Source organism: Manis javanica, chromosome 10 (assembly GCF_040802235.1).
Source record: "Manis javanica isolate MJ-LG chromosome 10, MJ_LKY, whole genome shotgun sequence".
NCBI classification, from domain to species: Eukaryota; Metazoa; Chordata; class Mammalia; order Pholidota; family Manidae; genus Manis; species Manis javanica.
In genome coordinates, this window is record NC_133165.1 from 21,590,210 (window position 1) to 21,597,828 (window position 7,619).

General features: G+C 41.0%; 1 long non-coding RNA gene across 1 annotated transcript; it reads right to left on the minus strand.

Annotated features, from left to right (window-relative positions):
• Nucleotides 1-2,403: 2,403 nt before the first annotated feature.
• Nucleotides 2,404-4,985, minus strand: LOC140843715 (uncharacterized). Its single transcript, XR_012121712.1, has 3 exons — nucleotides 4,651-4,985; nucleotides 4,236-4,300; nucleotides 2,404-3,273 (listed from the first exon to the last, which is right to left on the minus strand). It is a non-coding gene; the product is annotated as an uncharacterized lncRNA (long non-coding RNA).
• Nucleotides 4,986-7,619: the final 2,634 nt, after the last annotated feature.

Below are 7,619 nucleotides of genomic sequence, written 5' to 3' on the forward strand. Positions count from 1 at the left end.
AAGACAAAGATAAATACTTAGACCCAACTGCATGAAGTAGGAAAATAACGTTTCCCTGAGCATCTGTTGTTTTCCTGTAATTCGCTCATGTGGAGTCCAAATCAGATAAAAACATTGTCGAGATTTTTCTGCAAGGAATCTAGACAGAGTGCAACTAACCTTCTAAGAATTACAGAGCAAAGGCTTGGACACATGGAAAAGATGGTTCTTAACTTTATGTTAAGGTCCAGATCTCGATTTAGAGGTGAATTTTATTTTTTAATATCTGTATTTTAAAGATAAAAGGGAATTCAGCTTAATGAGGTAGGTCAAAAATGAAGCTGTCAGGTATGCATTAAAATAAGTCTTACACTAAAGTGGTTTGAAATTGTGTTTAACATTAAACCGGCAATTTTATGGATACTTTAAAAAATACACAACACTTAGGCAACTGTAACTGTAAAGAAACCTCTTTCATAATAGCAAAGCTGACTTTCAGTGTCTCCTCAGGCCTGTGGTCCATAATCCCTGGAATCTGGACATTGATTTTTCCCACCAATAATAGATAATGTATTCCTCTGATTAATACAAAGTTCTGGTTACAGCTTATTAATATAGTTCTCTGAAGACCCAATAGAATCTTTCCTAAGAGTGTCCCACTTTCAAATGATTGTCCTCAGATGTACAGAAACATATTAACAATTGACATAAAAATCAGACCTTCATATATGGGAAACCTGCTTTACTCTTGAATTAGTTAATATTTTTATCTTACATTCACAACAAAAATAAAATACGGTGTGTTTAAAATAAAGCACCTTCTCACTCAAGGTTTGCACCCCATAACCTACTCCTAAGAAAATTTCAACGCAAGCAGTTTACTCAAATAGTGAACCACACTGTAGGATGCCATACCTCAAGATATATCCCCCAAAGGGCTCCATATGATCATGTTGATAGGTTAGTTCTTCACCTCTAATTAAATTAGCAGTGTTTCTTTGTGCCTGGTACTTTTTCTAGGGACTAGGACAGAAACTGCTAAGCCTGCAGATGAGAAAAGCAGTAGATGTCATTAATTTCCCTGTCCCTGAATAGAATAATTATGGATATTCAGGAAAGAATCCACTCCATTGGTTTTCAAATGCTTTGACCTGCCAGGGTTGAGGCACTGCTCCAGCAGGAAAGTGAGAAGCTCTTCTTGATAATTACTGTCGTGCTAAAACTGAGCAACTCGAGGTCAGGGGCTTTTCTTCATCTTCTTTATGTTTCCAATGCCCTATAGAATGCCTTGCATAGAAAACATGCTTAGTAAGTGTTTAATGAATGAACGGGTGAATCAATAGGGAGTTTAGGAGGACACTGCCCTTCTATACTCATCTAGGGCTGTTGAGACACAGGATGATCAACTTTAAGAGAGTTTTTCCAAGGACATCCTGCTATTTTCTGTGAATGTGCACAGGGGGTTAGCTTAACAACAGCTTTACTTTGGAAAGCTATGCTTATTCATGGTCAGAGGCATTTTACGACACATCATTCCCATTGCCAAGTGCAAATTCCACCACCTGGCATTCCTAGTAGTTACTCTTGTTCTATGTGGTTTTCCTCTCCTCCCTTAGCTATTCTACCTTTAAATTTAATCAGGGTCTCAGCATTTGTAACTTTCAGTCAACTGCACAGTATTTTGTTTGTTTTTAAAATCTTTTTATCTTTTTTTTTAAGCAGAGTAAATGTTTCATGTAAAATTGGTTGCTTAACAAGAGAAAATGTGCAGGCGACCTCAAGGAGGACAGGCGCCTTAAAAGGTTTAAGTTTTATTTGAAGAAAGAAAGTGCACACTCAGAGAAAGGGGAATGTGGGCTACTTCAGGGAGAGAGATACGCTGAAACATTGGGAAAAAGTTAAAAGTGTGGGTGGCCTCAGAGAGAGAAGCCAATCTTTTTTCTCTTTTAAAAAGTCTTTTTCTCTTTTATACTTCTGAACACAAGGCCAAATGAAGGCCACAGCCGTTCCAGGGTTTAGTGGGTGAAAACGCATTCACGTGAATGGACCCTGGTGCAGCAGTCCCGACTCCTGGAAATGTTTTCTATGCCCAAGGGTGAAAAGCTATCCTTTCCAGCATGTTTGCAGTAGCTCCAAACTTGAAACAACCTAAATGTCCCTCAACAGGGAAATGATTAGCTAAGTAATAGTATATCAATATTATGGAATAATATGCAGCTATTAAAGGAGTGAAAGAGACAAGGTGCCAACATAGAAATACATTTATAATATATGGTAAAGCAGGGAAAGAACAATGACGTAGTCGTGGAAGAAACAGTAAATCAATCTCTCTCATACAATCCTATTTCTTTAAAAGTATCTAGTTTTCCCCTCTCTGGAATGCTCTTTCCCTAGATCTTCACCTCTCCAGTTCATGCACATTCAACTCAGACACTGTGCCCTCAGCTCAGAGGCCTCTCCTAGCCACCCTGGCCCTCCACCAACCCATGTCACTCTCTACCTTCTTACCTAGTTTTATTTTTTCACAGCACTTACACAATCTGAAATTTCTACTGGTTCCCATGCTTACTGCCCTTCTCCTCCTACCAGAAAATTAATCCCATCAGACTGTGCATCATTGCCTGGCATGGATAAAGTGCTCAGTAAAGTTTGGGAGAGAAAGAGACACATGCATCATAAACCTTTTAGAAATGTGGACAGTTAAATATTAAACAGTTAATCGAAGGTGTATTAATGGAGTGGGATTGGATGTGGAGAGGAGAGCAGCTGGGAGAAGAAAGTGCAATTTTGTACTTATACTATTATATTTGGGTTTTCCTACAATAAGCAAATTGCTTTTTTCAAAAAGTTTTTAATGAGGTGAAATTTATATAACATAAAATTAACCACTTTAAAGTGAACAAGTCAGTGGTATTTAGTGTAATCACAGTGTTTGTACAGCTACCACCTTCATCTAGTTCCCCAACATTTTCACCGTGGCACAAGGGCGCCCGTAATCATTATATGAATGCTCCCCATTCCCATGGGAACACGCTCCCCTTTCTCCTGTCCTCCTTGTCCCCATATCCACCAATCTCGTTTCTAACTCTAGGATTCACCCATTCCAGTCATTTCATACTAATGGAATCATACAATAGATAAACTTTTGTGTCTGGCTGCCTTCACCAGCATCATATTTTCATGGTTCATCCATGTTGTAACAAGTGTAAGAGCTTCATTCCTTTTTATGGCCAAATAATATTCCATGGATGTACCACTTCTTATTTATCCATTCTTCCGTTGATGAGCAACTTGCTTTTGTAAGTTAAAGACATTAAAAATAAAAGAAAGGATAAACAGGTAAATCACAGTAAGGCATACAGTCTACTTAATTGTATCAGGGCAATGTCAATTTCTTGGTATTGATAGTGTATTATAGTTACATAAGGTGTTACCATAGGGGAAAGTAGGGTGATGGGGGACCTCTTGTAATATTTTTGCAATTTTGGGGGAGTCTTTAATTATTTCCAAATAAAAAGTTGGAATGTTAAAAATGCTCATACAACAAAAAAGAGAAGTTTCTGAATAAGTAAAGCCCACTTGTAATTAAACTGACTTTAGCCTTGATTCCTATGTCTTTATTGAAGGTTTTTTTCTGCCTTCCTGAGTTAAATTTGTTTGGGCCATGGATAGCCCTGGGGAAAGGATCTTTTCACTTTGAGAATTTGTAAATATAGAACAGTATCAGGAATCACAAACACATACCTATGTAGAATCCCCAGATTGTCCATTGTTAACATCTGATCACCTTGTTTTATGTTTTAAGATTAGGAATAAAATAGTCCTAATACATATGTTGCCTCTTTTACTCCCATCCCAGTCAAATTCTACCCTCCCCAACAGGCTATCATGTATGAAATGTGATCCATTTAATGTATTTAGAAACATTCACATATACAACATATAAATCAATGAAAATCACCTTATTGTTTTAAAATTCATATATCATACATAACACCTGTTTTCATGCCATGTGTTTCTCTCTTAACTGTATTAGAGTAACTCCATCAATGTTTATACCTCTTCTTTATTCACCCATTTCCCTTTTAGGCTTTTAGGTTATTTCCAAATTTTTGTTATACCCACAGTACTTGTACAAGTGTCTGGATACTGTCAGAAGCAAGTTACAGAAATTTAACTGGATTTAATCAGAAGAAATGTATTATCTTACATAACCATGTTAAAAAACAAAATTCAAGTGAATAAATTTTAAATACCTTGTTGTCGCTATTCAACAATTCATGAATCGGGCAGCATCCAATGGAGCAGATAGAATGGAGCTCTAGGGGGTTAAACCAAAGGAAGGACTTTTATGGGCAGAAGGGAGCAAGAACAAAGCAGTTACACTAGCAACAGGTGGATTGGTGTGGCAAGGTTTATGCCCTCAGGGGATGGCAGGGGTCTATCAGGCAGGGTATACCAGTAGTGTTGACCAGGTGAGCCCTGACTGACTGGTTTCAGATCGTATTTCTGGGGGAGCTGAAACTGTAACTAAGTTTCAGTTTGGTTATGTGGGGCTTAGCATAAATGACTCCATTTTGGACCTAATGTCCTGTTTCTAAAAACCATAAGCCCTTAGATAAGACTGACTTGAGTCCCTTGTATCGGAGCTTAATGACCTCAAGGACTTACACCTTTCCATCTGTCTGCTGCCCTGCATGTTGGCTTCATCCTCAGGCTGGTTCCCAGATGGCTAGAGTCCTAGATGTTAGGTCTGGAGAAGCAAGGGAGTGCATCTCATCCTGCAGCTGTCTTCTAGGATCAGGAAACTTTTCTCAGAAGCCCACCAAGAGCTATCTCCCCCCATGTCATTGGCCTGAATTGAGTCACATACCCAATTTTGAAAAGGAGATCTCTCTCTCCTTATTGTGGTTAAATATACATGACATCATATTGTTTCCTCATTGGCTGTACCATTACACATTCTCACCAGCAACATTATTATCCATTTTGCACAAGTGTTCCAATTTCTCCACATCCTCTCCAGTACTTGTTATTTCCTGTTTTGTTTGTTTTTAGTAATAGTCATCCTAATGGATGTGAAGTGGTATCTCCCTGTGCAAAGGGGATCTCTTGGTGGTTGTACATTAAAATTGCCCCAGGAAATTTTACACCGAACCCACCTCTAGACTCTGATTTAACGGGTATTGGTTAGGACCTAGGCATTGATACATTTGAAATCCACCCCACTGTAGGGCCTCTGATTGAGGCCAAGCTTGAGAACCACTAGCCAGAGACAAATCTTCCAGCAAAAAAGGGATGTTGGGGAATCAATTGCAGTGTTCAATACTACTCAGAAGTAAAATTGCTGAGTCCTCAGTTGGATTTCTGTACTTACTTTGTAGATCCAAGTCCGAATTATTCCTAGAAATTTAGAACCAGAAGTAAGTAGCCTGTTAACCCAGGTAAGCATCAGGGACAGAAAATACACTGCTTGCTGCTTAATTTCCTCACCTAGCAAACTTTGTTTTTGTCTGAATTGGCAGCAAATTAATACATTTCTTTACTTCAGTGGTTCCACTGGTGAGGCTAGACAGAATCCAAGAAACATCTGTAATATGGTTCGCTTTACTTCCCCAACTCGTTTAGTGTATAAGCTTCATCAGGCGGCCTCCCTCTCCCCACCTGCCAGAGCCGTCTTCACTGGAGGGTGCCAGGTCCAGCTCTGGCCCACCTGCAGCAGCTCTGATGTGCATCTGATGGGGTCGGGGAAGTGGTTTATCCCTGAAGCTTTACCGTGCTGGGCTAGCAACTGGTTTTCCTCTGGTCCCTTAAGGGGACTTTTGTTTCTCCATTTCTTGCTGCTTTGCTCCTCACTGGGTCCTTGCAGGATCTCTCTTTAAATAATCTTGAATCTGACTTTGCCTTGGAGACCTGTGTGGGTGGTGCCACCTGTGCTGTTCTGCTTCCTCCTGCCAAGGCCAAGTCAGTGTTTTGCCCCAACCCTCTGCCAGTTTGGCCCCTAAAAGCTTGGTGGTTCAAGACTGTTAGCCTGGCAGATCCTGGGGCAATGCCTCGATCCAAGGAGGGAAGAAGCCCTTGGGGCAGGCAGGGTGCCCGCTGCCACTTTCAGCTACTGCCTGGCCCTCCTTGCCACAGGCCTCACCAGGCTCAGCTGCCTCCCCGGATTGTATGTGTAAACCTTTGTCCTGGTACTTTGTCTCATGCTTGTCTATTGCTCTTTAAATTGAGTTTACAGGAAGTATCAAATGGTGTGAGTGGCAGCATGTTGGTAACGCTGGACTTAACTGTTTCAAGTTTCTGGGGCCTAGAATTCAAAGTGGACAGTAGCACCACTTTACAGCTATTAAATGGTGTTTTGACTTTAAGGGCTGGCAGCCCAAGAGAATGGGGCTGAGGGGACACAAAGACCTCTTCCCTCTGCTGTTTCTCCCACCTACCTGAACTCACTCTAGGCCAGATGGCCCCGAGTATGTGTTAGGAAACCACACTTAAAAATTCTTAAGTTTTTTTCCCTGTAGGGCCTCCAGCCCTTCCCCATTCTTCCATCATTCCAAAACCACACATCCCGGGCCCAGGAGCCATGCTGCCATGCCTAACCTCTTCGGGAGAAGTATGAATGCATGTGTCTTAAGTTAATAAAAGAATATTTAAACATTGTTTAACAAAATAAAATTTTATTTTTGTATTTAAGCTAAATTTCCTTTTAAATTCCTTCAAGCTTGGTTCACTGAGGTGGTTAAGTACAAATGCTACTGACTAGGAATTACCTATATAGTTAAGCTATGCCTGTGTGAAGAGGCTCGAATGCTGTCCCTGGCAGCTTTCCTCACGGACTAGAGCTCCTTCTGGACATACATAGTGTCATTCTTACTTTATAAATAATGTGGTGTAGACGTAGCCAGTCTCCCCCGCCCCCACTGTGTGACAGAGGCAGACTGTTGTGGTGGGGATGACGACTCCCATCCCCACAACCTTCTGTACATGCTTAAGACTGGCACTGAGGAGGGAGGTGAACCTCAAGTCCCAAATACCTGCTCGGGTCTGAGGGGTGGGAGCTGGGCACAGGTCTAGCAATCAAGCTTCTAGTTATACCCTACGTAAGGCAGAGCCTCTTAGTTTAGTGCTCAGAGCTTGTTTACCTCAGTTTCCAGGTAGTGAGACAGGGACCATAGACGTAGTCAGAGTAGGGTAAGGGCCTCCAGAGGAGGCAGGGTGGGATATTTGCAGTCAGAGCAATGTAACTACATGCAAGGAAACACCCCCTACTAAAACTCTATGTTAAACAGTAAGATCTAGAATCATTCTTCAGTGAGATCAGTTAATGCTCCCCAGATAAAGAAGAGTAGCACATGTTTTATGATGCTAATCATTTGTAACCCTGTGTAAGATTCCCTTTCGCACACTAAAAGGCCCAGGCCTATGTGCTGTCTTTCCTCCTTCATATCTAAGGAGGTGATTCTGCAAACTGAGCAACTAACTTAGCTGCAGACCTAGCTGTAGATGGTATGGTAAAGGGCAGGAAGAATTCCATCTTCAAGATAAGATTACATTTTAACAGCCAGGAAGTTCAAGAGGCAAGATTCTTTAGCAAATAGACAATACCTCAGCCCACCTTGGGGACTGGGCAGGCAGCCTTT